Genomic DNA, 13,792 nt, shown 5'->3' with positions numbered 1-13,792 from the left:
GGAATAACTTCGACGATTAATTTATTCAATAAACTACACTACTCCAGCAACTTACGCAAGTACTAATTCGAAAAAATGAGCAACGGCGATCCAGAGCGTAATTCTAATGGAAAATCAAGGAAAACTTCAAATCGTCCGAAACCTCCAGCGCAGCCAACACGTCTGCCATGGACTCGCGCTACTGCTCGAAGAAATGCAGAACTCGGACATCCGACTCAAAGTTCTGAGCGAGGAGCAACGTCGAGATTTATCACCGAAACCCAGAGATTTTACGCTTCAAAAAAGAAGGCTACTCCTGAGCAGCAATCAGTGATTGCTAGTCCAATTATTTCTACTGAAGGCGGAAAGAAGAAAGTTCGATACACTCTTCCAGACGGAACTATACTCGAGCCCTCGACTTCCACTCCAAGAAGAACAGTGGAAACCCAGCCTACACATGTTAATTTGTCAACTGTTGTCGAAGACGACGACGATCCTGACGCTACTCAAAATGATTTTGAAGAACTTCAAGAAACTTATCATTGGATTGACATGTTTGGAGACGTTCCAGAAATAAATTTACAGGTCCCCCCTCCAGCAGTTATTCGAAGACTCCCTCAAGCTGATCCTGATGCTGAGGAAGAGATTGACAACGGTGAAGGAAGACCTAGAACTCGTAACGTCGCGGTAAACACTGATGCTGAGGCTGGGGCAAATAATAATGAAGAAAATGACGTCGATCAAGATGCTGGCCGAGTATATTGTTTCGATGATTTTGATCCTGAGGCACCTTATCCTGCTGTTGAGGTAGCTGAGTATGTACTTCCGGATGATGATCAAGCTGTATCTTTGGCTCACGCTCAAGGAATTATAGACTGGATCAAGAGAGAAAATACCGGATGGGCTGCTCGAACGTCTGCGGTTAAGGATCGCATCAAAGGTCTTGAAGTTGGAATTTCTACCACGAGAGGAGATCTCAAAGACGTGTATTTTACTTTTCAAGAACAACGCTCGTCAGATCATAAAAATCTAGAGAAATATTTGACTGAAGAATTGGGAAAAGCCTCGCGTAAATTTGGAATGTACAACAAAATGTTTGCTTCTTTAAAGAAGGATACAGTACGAATTGACAGAAAAACCGATATGATTCAAGATACAACAACTGAACTTACTTATTCTGTCGACGATTTATTCTATTACAATGTGCACGGTAAGTATCCGTCCAGAGATCCTGATATTTTACCAGAAAAGCCGCTGGATGGATTACGCTGTTTAATTGCTACAATTTGATTTACGACCTACGAAGAAGACACAAGAAATGGTTCGGAATGCAGGCTCCTGAACTTACGATCAATAGTGCAAATTGTTCAAATTTTATTACCGAAGAAAATGACCTCTCACTGCGCATTCGTTCTCATTTATTGGATTATATCAATCGTCTCAGTTTATTTCAGAAACGTGATCCAAAATGTGCAGATATTTTTCGTCGATTAAAAACATCAGATGAAGTTTTAGACGCGAGAGGAGTACAAATTAAAAATAACCTAGCTAAACGTTATTCAATTGAAGTGATTGATAACAAAGAAACATTAATTTTCAATTACCCAGATGAAAGCCGTGTTCCAGTGCTTCCAGACGAAATCTTCAAAGACATGATATTATTTCTTCATGAGACCTACGGCCACGTTGGTGCAAACAAGCTTGAAGCTATTTTCCGGCGCATGTACTACTCATCCAATGGGAAGCATTTTATTCGTTTTATCACCAGCGAGTGTTTGCACTGCAAAGCAAATAAAACTTACTCAGAAAAGAAACCACTCGAATTTGGATACACTAATTCATACGGACTTGCTGATGTGATATCCGTCGACATTCTTGGACCGATTTCAAATTACTCCAATCAACCAAAATATCTCTTGGTATCGAAAGATGTTTTGTCCGGAAAAGTCTGGTTATCACCACTTCAAGATATTCTCCAGCAAACTGTTGCCAACGCCATGGAAGCTGTAATTAAAGAAATTCATTCAAAAAAATACAAAATTCGTAAAATAATTACAGATAACGCTACACAATTTACCAACAAGATTTGGCGTAAATTATTGAAGAAATACAAGATAGCGATTGGACACTCAACAGCGCACAATCCTCAATCAAACTTGGTTGAGAGAACTATGCGCATTATTGGAGACCGTTTACGGATTAAAATGAATGTCAATGCAGATGGTGCGTATTCACACCATGGATGGAGTACTTACGTCAAGGAAATTGAAGAAGAAATTAATAATACACCGAACGATGTCAACATCCCTCCAGATGAAGTATGGCAAATTGCAGAATTTGAAACTGACCTTCCTACTGGAAGAGTAACATTCAATGCCAAATATCATTTACGCAAATTACTGGAGAAGAAAGAACGTCAAGATTTACCATCTATCACTAGCGAAGATTTAATGAACTCGAAACTTGACCTACTCAACAATGTTTACACTTCTGTTGATAACGTTGTTTGGGTATCAATCGACGGCGCTTGCGCTAACAACGGTTCAGATGACGCTATCGCTGGAATTGGCATCTGCTGGCATCCTGAAGGTAAACAAAATGTTTCCGAAAGAATCAACCACGAAGATTATACACCTACTAATAACTTAGCTGAGGCTATCGCTCTACTTACCGCAATGAAAATTGCTATTAAGCAAGGAATTACTCGATTACACGTAATTTCTGATTCCCGATATCTAACATCAGCTGTAAATGATACTTTTTCTAAATGGACTGATAACGACTGGAAAAACTCTGCAAAGAAGCCAGTTCATCATCAAGAAATATTTAAAGAAATCATCCAGCTGAAATCTCAATTTGATTTATTCGAACTTACTCATGTTTATGCGCGAGAGACTGATTTTGGCAACTTCACCGCTGATAGACTCGCTCGTAAAGCTGTATACACTACCGAATTTGACATCGCAGCAGCTGAGAAACTTACGAATCATCAAGCTCTTATCAGATATATCAAGGAGCAGCGTGAGCTAGATTTTCAATCCCGGGAGCAAAAACATAATAAGCGTTTTGGTGACCCGTGAATATTTAAACCTGGTGAACTTGTTATGATAACCAATCACAGGCTATCATCCGCAGACAAGGGAGCTTCAGCTAAACTTTTTCCAAAAAGGTTTGGGCCATATGTAGTGGTGGCTCACGCGGGAAAAAATTGTTACGAAGTTCAAAAAATTGCTGATAAGAGTGATAAGAGGCTCATCAACGTACGTCAAATTACGACCTACCTCAACCTACATCATCTCAAACAGCTACGCGAAGAACCAAAATTGCGCTCAAAATACGATGACCGCTCCTTACATAAAAGAATGAAGCAATTTGCTGAGCATCGAGATTTGCTGGAAAACTTTATTAAAGAGCTAGAAGCTCCACCAAAGAAGAAAACTCGTAAATTCAGCGAAATGAACGATGAAGAAAAATTGGATCAATTTACTCAGATTCGCAAGCGGTTTCGTAAGAAAAATAATGATTATGATTCCAAACAATTTGATGCTATTTTATCTCAGGTAGTTCCAGATGAAAAATCTCGTGAAAATATTCAACAGCAGGCTAATTTGCGATATAACATGCGCAAGCGCGAAAATATCAATTACGATGAAGGTACTGACGCACCTGAAGACGGGCCGCGGACAGGTAGAATGCGTTTTAAACACGTTAATTCTTTGATTCTGAACCTGCTCGACCATGAGCAGCGAATGAAATTCGTCGAATTGTTATCCGAGCTTCCTGATTGGTCGCAAATGCCCCGCGACCCCCTCAGCCCTACCTGTTGATTATTTTTCTACCTACCTCGCAAGTTTCATTTCAAAAGCTGTTCATTATATTTTTCAACCGACTTCAGCTAACATCTCTTGCTCACAAATGTCCCAATACAAATAAATATTGATTCTACCACTATTTATTCTATTCATTCTATGGATTCGTACGAAATTACTCATTGCTGCAGAACTGTGTAAATATCATTTCATCTAAGAAGAAAAATTTTAATTTATTCTATTATTTCTATTTTTTCTATTATTTCTATTTCTGGAAAAATGTACCCATTGGACAACTGTTATCCGCTTCGTTACGTAAATAAAGCCGAAAATATCATCAGAATTCGTCGCTTTGATGGCAGCTACCAAGATGTTTTTCTCCCAATTACATGGGATAATTTAGAAGACAAATTGGTCAGCGAAAATTGCGATTACGGTCCAATCATGCCGCCAGATTATCAAGACCATTACACTTACGCTCAGCAGCATTTCTACATAAGCCGCTACATTTCATTAAGCAGGTACGACGGTATGCACATTATGCATTGTTTCATCAACGGCTGGTGGCTGATTGGCGACGGCATCGCGCATGCAATTGCAAGATATGCTGTCAAAGAAGAAAAAAGAGTTATAAAGATGTGGGATAATTCAAAGGTGTCCGGTACGAATATTTCAGCGAAGCGTTTGATGCATAATATCAAGCATCATAAAATCCTAGTTCCAAAAAGAATCATCCTATCTATAGGCTGCCATGATATACTGAAAGAAACGTTCAATAAGTGTTGCTATAACACAAAGGAGCTGATTGCTTTTCTATTAGATCAAGGCGTCGAAGACATTTTAATTCTACCTAATATTAATTCAAATATGCTACCAGATCATTCGCTCCGGGGAAAATTTCGAAAATGGCTTCGCACCGATTTAATCGAAATGGACCCACAGATTTTGAAATATGCAACCAGCCTTGAAGAAATTTCAGATAGAGCGGATCCTTTCTACAAAGATGGAGCTGGAAATTATTATTCAAACCCGCTGATCTACGCTGAAATGGCGTACCGTATCGTAAAATTCACTCAATCTTTAGAAGAAGCTAACCAACTATGAATTCGACCGATATTTGCGTAATTTCCGGTTGATTGATATTTGTTCAATTTATTCATCATGTACATATCGCGTATTTTTTCCAGGCGAAGAAATGTAATTTTATTTTCATCTCATTAATCGTGTATTATTTCTATTTTAATCTATCAAATAAAATCATCAAAAATACGACCTTGTAAATATTTCTTCTATTTTTATCCACGAACCGAGCTACGCCTAACCATCATCGACAAGCAAATCTTTGCTTAGTATATGAAAATAGACAGTCGCAGACCGATATTATACGTACAGAGGGAAGGGGGTTGCGATAAGAACCAAGCTTCGATTAACAATGATCCTTATCGGTTCCTAGAAAAACCCAGCAATAGCAGCGACAGCCTAAGCCTACGCATCAAACCTACCATTTCATCATTCGACTTTTGCTTCTCTTTGTGTTTAGTGCGTACATCTCTAACGTGGTGAAATTTTTTCTATTCTTTCAAAGTTTAATTTCGTTCTTATTATTTCTATAATCGGTAAGGTTTACGCAGTGCTGTACTTTATTTTTTCATATTTGTTCGATCGTTTAAACTAGTTTGAAAATTCCAGCCATTCGTTTACGATCTCATGGTGGTCAATGTAAATAATACGACATATTGATTGGAGAAATATTAGTTCTATTGAATCGTAAGTACAAGTGTTGATTTCATCATTATTAATTTGCTTGGTTTCATATAAGTTACCGATTCTGCTGTAAAACACACGTACATCGATACCTATCATCAAACCACGTGGTTTAGGCTACAAACACAGCCATCTTTTCAATCATTGATTCACATCGAAGAACGATATCACGTGTTAATTTATTCTATTGATTCTATTTGAGGGCTAAATATAAAGCCTGATTCAAAATTGGAAAAAATCAAACAAAATTCAACTTCTAATTCGATTCTGTACGTGTGTTTTAAATAACTAGCCTAAGTACATTGCTGTTTTAATCGTCAGTTTATTAATTCAATTATTTCATCCCAGATTTTCGTTGATTGGTAAACTGAATTATTTCAAGTGTTTCGTCGAAGATTTCTGTTATTTGAAGAACTGTATTGTTTCAAGATATGATCCAGCTTCGCTTTGCTACTGGTATGCTATATTGATTCTATTCTTTCGAAGATTCAAAACAACTATTGATTCTATTTGTTCTATTCTGTTTCACCAGCTATATTGCGACGATTCGTACGTTTAGTTTAAAGAAAATATTGTTTCGTTTGACGATTATTGAACCGGAATTTGCGAAAAGGTGAATTGACCAGCAACTTATTCACATTGTTTCTATTTTCGCTCGTGAAACTTGTACTTACGCATTACTATTTCTCCAGCTTATTCGTTCTGCTGTGTCGCTAATTATTTGGCTGAAGTTTGTTCGTTTGTTCGCTACGATTCGCGTAAAAAAGGTATTGATTATTTCCATTTATTCTATTAATTCTATTATTTCTATTTCGACATGAATATTCACAAATTTATCACATGGAACGGTAACCAGTACTCTTTTAAGAAGCCAGAAACTTCATCTTTTTTAAGACAGCGCGAATTTGATCGAGCCAGATTTAAAGAAGGGCTATGGGAAAATACTTTTGATTCGCTGTGTAATACTTTCTATATGGATGATATACGTGTATACGAACCTAACTTTTCTCGATTAGATTTTCCAACGGATTTTATCCAATCTATAAGCATCGAAGATTCCAGCGATAACTCATCTGACACTGATTCTTTTCTGTCCTCTAGGCCAATGGAAAGATATCGTGTTCCGGTATGCCAGTACTGCGGGGAGGAGTTCGAGGCAGGACAAGAAACTGTCCGGAACGAGACCTGTCCGCATACTTACCATCGCGAATGCGTGAAAAGCTTAACTGAGCAGCGTACCCCCGCCGGCAATTTCCGATATCTCCCAGCAAAATGTCAACATAGGAGCTGCGGCGCCGTGCTAATTCGACAACACTATCACAGTGTAATTTTCCGTTATGATACGCCTGACAATATTTGCACAAACTCCGGTCACCGCAGCAGAATCGCAAATCTCAGCGACACCGTTGATTTCCAGCGCGAGCGCATAAATGCGCTGAACGATTCTTTACGTGACGCCGTAGCGCAAAATGAGATTATGACCGGAAGAATCGCAGATCTCGAACGCGAAATCTCCAGACTTAGGCGACCAGCGCAAGATTACCAAGGTAATTATATTGATTACAGCCCAATTCAATATACAAATAGCTGGAGCCGTTTCATTATCGATACTCGTTTTATAATCCCAGATTTCGAGGATGACCTCAACCATTGAGACAACGACGACGATGACGATATCGCTGGTGCACAGCAACAAATGGTGAATCACGTTAATCAGGCTGCTGGAAATGAAAATGTTCATGCCGCCGAAAATCAAGATGATCGGGCTCCAGATAATTACGCAAATAACGATAACGCAGCCAACGATTGCCAAGACGTCGATGAGCGCAACGACCTTAATGAACCGATTGATCGAGCATTTGCTGAAGGATTTGTTCAAACGAATGGTAATTCAATTAATTCTAATACAAATATACGCATCTCAATTTCTGAAATTATTTTACCTGAACGTGATTTTGATCAATTATTTCTAATTAATTCTATTTATTCTCCAGAAGAACGTGAGATGCAACGCCGTATGGACCAAGAGCGAGATGCTCAAGATGGTGTGATTCCAGAGCCGGTTCCAGCTTCGGTCAATGCTCCAGCTCCATCCGCTCCTAATCTCGACAATGTAAACCTCGAGGAGTCTCACCCATCGAATTCTGGACCAGTTTTAGTAGCGCCAGAGCTGGGAGAAGTAGGAAACGTTGCCGGACCGTCGCGATTTCGCGAGCCTTTCCGGCCTAGTACACGTAATGTTTTCTCTTCATTTTACAACTCCAGTAACGTCTTAGTAAACCACGTCATGCGGAATGCGACCGAACAACGCAACGACCATCAGCCGCGTAACCAGCCGCTGCTTGATGATGAGGATGCTCCGTATGAAGACTTCAGAACAAGACGTGAAATACGAGTCTACGATGGTGGCGTCCAGAGCGCTGTATTTCCGCATCGTCGTGGAAATATTATGGCTATTTTGAACCAGTCCGGCTATACTTTCAACCCGCAAATCCAGCGCGAGCTACGTCACGAGTATACTTTGCATAGTCAGCAAATGTATTCCTCAGTTTACACAAGCTGGTCACCGGACGACCGCCGTCCGACCACCCACATTTTCCTGAACGGATGGTGGGTGATTGGCGACGGTCTCGCCCACGGTGTTGCGAGAGAACCGCTGAGACGAGATCCAACGTTAAAAAGTCGCTGGGACCGTAGCCGCTTCGCAGGAAGTTTTCTTTCGGCCAAACGTCTTCGCCATAATATCCAACAACACGCTCGTAACGTACCTAGATTCTGCGTAGTTGCCATGGGAGGACACGATCTGACGCTCGAGTCCGAGCATACTGCCAGAATAAACACATCGGCGTTAATTCAATTTTTGCTGGACCAACACGTAGAGCGAATTCTCATCCTTCCGATAATCATCGCTGATCGACGACCAGATGCGGAAATAAGAAGATCGTACCGCGATTGGCAGCGAGGAATCCTGCCTCAATTAGACCGGTCTTGGGTCACCTATTTGCAATTTTTGGAAGAAACAGTAGATCGCGTCCAGCCTTACCATGCCGACCTCGCCGGTATCATATACGCCCACCCTTTTGTTCATTTTGATATTATTTACCGTTTGGCTCATATGTTGCGTTATTTCGATTAATTCTATACCCGGTATTTGCGTAAATCTTTCGTTTTCTATTTTTTCGTTGTTTGAATTTGTGAATTTTGTTATTTTTTCTATCTTTTCTATTTCTAAGTTTGGAATGAAGACATGGCGGTTCGGCTGAGCATTCGATATTACCTCCACGTTAAAGCCTGTTATTTTCGATACCCTCTTTACTCTTTTTACATGTCTTCGTGTATTATTTCTATTAATTTGGATTTTTAGTCGCATTTTTCTTTCTAACAGGTATTTACGAAATTACCAGTTTATATTAGTTCTATTAATTCTAAGTTCGTTATTTTTTGAGTTTTGAATTATCTATTCGAATATTATTTCTACTTATTCTATGTTATATTGATTCTATTATTATTGCAATTTGAATAGCTGTGAGTTATGTTCCTTTCGTTGTGCCGAAGATAAAAATAAATAAGAAGATGGCATGAATATGATTATTTTATTTTTTCTATTATTTCTAAAACTACAGCTTCAATTAATTTAAAAATTGCAGTAAAAGGAAATTAGTATCCCCACCAGCTATTCATACCATCGTATCATTTCAAAGAAATTTCTACTTGAATTTTTAACCTGTAAATAATTATCATTCAATATATTCAAGAAAATGGTGGTACTATGATATGTCGTTTGAGTAATAATACTGGGAATGACTACTATTTATTCTATTAGCCGTTTTATACACATAGATTCCTAATTTCATTTCTACAAGGAAGTTTTTATTATTATTTCATATTATTTCTTCGTGAACGCGTAAATATTATATTTCAACTTCATTTTAACATCATATATCGTTGATATCATTAATTAATGGCACGGAGATTGTTCATTTTGCTTTGAAAATGTCCACGAGTTCACTTTACCTATCCTGACAGAGTTTAACTTGTACTATTTGGAAGAAAGGTGGAATTTGCTAAAAATGTTCGTTGAGAAGAAAATTCATAAATACACGATATTGATTCTATTGATTCTATTTATTCAAGGATAAAAATAGCATACAGACAGAAATTATCAACAAATATATCTTCTAAAATGCAATTATTCTAACAATGCTGTCTACAATAGATAAGGTATTAAATATAGAATTTGCCAGACATCTAGCGATAATCTACAGCTATCGCAGATAGCTTTCTACTCCCTTTACCCAACATTTAACAAGATATTTGCGAGATAATCCCTTCCACCAGCAGCCTTTTAGGCCATTTTTTCACCAGGAATTTACGCAAGTACTGATTCTGTCTTCATAAGTAATCTGTTCTTCGTAAGGATCGTATGTCTCCGTTCAGTTCGTTCGCTAATCAAGCCGTTTATTTATTCGAGTTTCCGGTCATTCATTTTATAATTACAATTATTAATTCTAATTAATTTGCCAGTGCTATGGCCAACGCGGAAATTGATCATACTTGTGAGCTCTCGATAGCTGTCTGCCCTTTCTGTGACGGTTCGCTCGCTGTTCCTCCGTCCGGTGCCACTGGACCTGCGGTATTAATCACTGGTAAGGAGTGTAACCATTTGGTGCACTTGAAGTGCTTTATGATTAAAACAAAAACTCTTAAAGAGCGAAAAATACCTTGTCCGTTCAAAAAGTGCGTCGCGAATATTAATATCAAAGCGCTACGTGAGATCGTCGTTCAAAAATCACCAATCGCCGAAAGCATTCGCCTCATCATCAATAACGCTACCAGAGCTCAGCTCACTGAGATGAATATCGCGATGAATAATCAGCACGAACGTAATTCCCAGCTAGCTTCCGAACTTCGACAGCTTCTACGACAAAATGCAGCATTAACCGAAGAAATTCGAGAGAAAGATAAGCTGATCAAAACGTTACAAACCTCCGCTCCAGCGTCGATGCCAGCGATCGCCATTCCTGAGATAAATCTGTCCGAATCGAGCTCCGATGATGAAAAAGCTGCTGTTCCAGCCAAAATCGATTCGCCGCTGCCATCTGATTCCGGTACGTCTGCTAAACCTACGATTACAGTTGAAAAATTACGTGCAGCATTAGAAAGCTTTGTCGCCGAAAATTCCGACCCTCAGCCCTCAACATCTGGATATGTACCTCCACGTCAATGCGATCAATACTCGATTTCTTCAGCTTCATCGACCACATCAGATATCAACTTCGAAGAAGTCTTTCATCCAGTACTCCAGCCATCGGCTCCAGCACACGTACACGAAGCAGCGCCTGTTCCAGCTCCAATTATACCTGTAAACAGAGAGAATGCACGATTAAAAATCAACAGAATTGATATAAGACCGCAACATATGGTGTATTTTCGAAGCTGCGCATTCCTCAAAATGGTATTGTGACAACAGCCACATTTCACTCTTTAGTAGCGGAACTGCCTTTCTATTTAGATAGACAAATTCCGCGCGATATGGCAAATTACTGTAATGAGCCACAATTTTACTTCTATTTAGTGGCTGGAAAACTCAAGCATTCAGATCGACGGCCCGAACCTGTTTATTTTCTACAAAGTCATTGGTTAATTGGCGATGGATATTAATGGCATAGTCGACGATGCTGTAGCAGGAAACATTGACCTTATCAATCAGCTGCCTAACAATTTATTCATCAATCGTTCAATCTCAATTAAAGATTTACAATCGAACTTGCGCAAATTTGTCGTTGTGCTGCCGAAGTATATCATACTATCAATTGGACATCGCGACATTGCCGACAAACGTAAGCTGGATGATATTACTGAGGATGCGAAGCAGCTGATATGTTTTATTAAGAATACACACGTATCAAAAATCATACTTTTACCACCTATACTTACTAAAGAGAATGATCAGCTTTGCAAAGATTTTCGCGCTTGGCTCCGATACAAGGCTGTATTATTCAGTAATACACGACGAATCATCTACCTTCATGAAATTGAAACAATAATCGATAGACAGGATCCAACCGAGAACGATCTTCCAGTACTACCGCAGAGTTTCCATCTCGAAATCTTGCTGGGATTAATTCCATTTCTAGCTGATAAGCGACTACGAAAACCATACCTCAAGCGACTGAATTCTCCGAGCTTTAGAGGAGCTGAAAAAAGAAGTTAATGATTTGTATTAATTACCATGTGTTACTAATTCTATCGATATTTTCGCAATTATCATTTTTTCTAAAATAGATAAATACAGTTCGGTGATTGATAACGCTGGTTACGTCATAAAAAATAGTTCAATTTTCAAGCCAATCAAAAGCTAGTATTATTTTTTCAATTTTTTCTTTTTATTTTTTCTCGGTGACGAGAGTTATTTTTTTTGTTCATTATTTCGAAGAGTATGTAAATTATTTCTATTTTCTAGTCATTTGTTCATTTACAACGAGTACAACCTTTTAGTTGAAACCTGATTTATTATTTCTATTTATTCTATTATTTCTATTAATTTTGCAGAAATGGCTGATTTACAAGAAAATATTTATTCATATTTATTCTATGCCGCAAATGAGCAAATCAACATTTGGTACCAAAATTCTATTTTAGCGCTATGGAATGCCAGTATTATCCATTCTAGCTGCGAAAATTCAGAAAAATTAACTCTAACTAACTTTGACTTGGGAATCTACGATATCAATTCTAATAAATTTACTCACACACCTCGATATAGTAATTACAAATACGCCTGTGATGGAATTAATTTAATCAATTTTTCAGATATTAATTCCCATTCGTTCAAAATTAATTCTAATAAACTGGTAGTTACGCAAGATACTCGAATTCTCAGCGATTATGATTTGTTCTTTGCGTGCAAAAATATTAATCTTCAACATTTATTAATTCCTCAGTTCAAATTAGTTCAAGGCGTTCCAGGCTGCGGGAAAACTACCTACATTTTAGATAATACCCGAAGCATTGATGATTTGGTTTTATTCCCAACGAAAGACAGTGCAGAAAATTTTCGCAGGCGTTATAATGAGAAAAATGGATTTTCAATTGATGAAGTTATTCTACGACGAAATTACCGAACTATTGATTCTTATTTGATGAGCCAAAATACATCTCACTACTCCCGAATATTTGTTGATGAAGCTTTCTTAATTCACTTTGGCCAAATTATATTTGCAGTAGAGAAAGCTCGAGCTTCAGAAGTAATTTTAGTAGGAGACAGACATCAAATACAGTATATTAATCGTTCGCCATTACCATCAATCCATTTTTCCTGCATTCCTGAGTATTTAATTGCGGAAATAGAATTTTTGAACATTTCATTTCGATGTAGTCTTACCACCACAGCATTATTATCAGAATTTTATCAACATGGAATGCTGTCTACTTCACAAGTATTTTCCGAAATGAACCTGTATACCTTGAAAAATGTCAATAATCTACCTCATTCTATTGATTCTCATTACCTAGTATTTACGCAAAACGAAAAGCAAATACTAGCCAGCAAAGGATTTCCTGTAAACACCATACACGAGTACCAGGGAAAACAAGCCGAAAATATTATATTGGTTCGATTAATTCATCACCAAAATTCAATTTATGATAGCCTACCACATATCATAGTGGCTTTCAGTCGACATACCAAGAAGCTAGATTATTACACAGTAAATAATTTAGACCTACCTTCTTCGCTGATTCTGCATTCACGTAAGTTGACTCTGCACGATTTCAAGGCGGTACGTATTCTTCCCATTGGTACTCCTAAATAAAAAAATAAAAAAAAAAAAAATAATAAATAATGAATTTTTTTTTACAATTTTGTTCTCATACATGGAAATGAATTTTTTACATACATTTGAATATTTCCAGTTCATATTTTTCCATTGTATTTTCAACTTTCAATTTTTATTTACGAAAATACCTGATATTCTTTTTCATTTTTTCATACTGTAAATATTGTTGTTATTTTTTATTCTCTACTTTAGCTACTTTTGCATTTTTCACTTACTGTATTTTGTAACTTTTTATGCATTTTTCTACTTTGTATTTTTTACTCTTGAGTTTAATTTTCCATGTACCTTTCTTCTACCTTTATCCCTGGAATATCTTGGTTGAGTTGTAGGAATTATTAATTCTATTACTTCCGGTACACACTTCACAAGCACGTAAATATGCTACATAATTCGGGGCAGTGG

At 37.8% G+C, this 13,792-nt stretch overlaps 1 protein-coding gene and 1 long non-coding RNA gene across 4 annotated transcripts in view; both read right to left on the bottom strand.

Moving 5' to 3' along the window:
• Positions 1 to 13,792, bottom strand: part of LOC135835452 (facilitated trehalose transporter Tret1-like) — a 44,156-nt gene that overhangs the window by 28,461 nt on the left and 1,903 nt on the right. The window lies entirely within an intron of this gene.
• On the bottom strand, positions 9,659 to 10,955 carry LOC135833692 (uncharacterized). 3 transcript variants are annotated; one of them, XR_010556516.1, is made up of 4 exons: positions 10,766 to 10,955; positions 10,539 to 10,675; positions 10,274 to 10,470; positions 9,659 to 10,180 (listed from the first exon to the last, which is right to left on the bottom strand). It is a non-coding gene; the product is annotated as an uncharacterized LOC135833692 (long non-coding RNA). The 3 variants fall into 3 exon arrangements; XR_010556515.1 differs by having other exon boundaries at positions 9,659 to 10,470; XR_010556517.1 differs by having other exon boundaries at positions 9,659 to 10,467.

This window comes from Planococcus citri, chromosome 2, assembly GCF_950023065.1.
Source record: "Planococcus citri chromosome 2, ihPlaCitr1.1, whole genome shotgun sequence".
NCBI classification, from domain to species: Eukaryota; Metazoa; Arthropoda; class Insecta; order Hemiptera; family Pseudococcidae; genus Planococcus; species Planococcus citri.
This window is presented reverse-complemented; position numbering and strand designations above follow the sequence as displayed.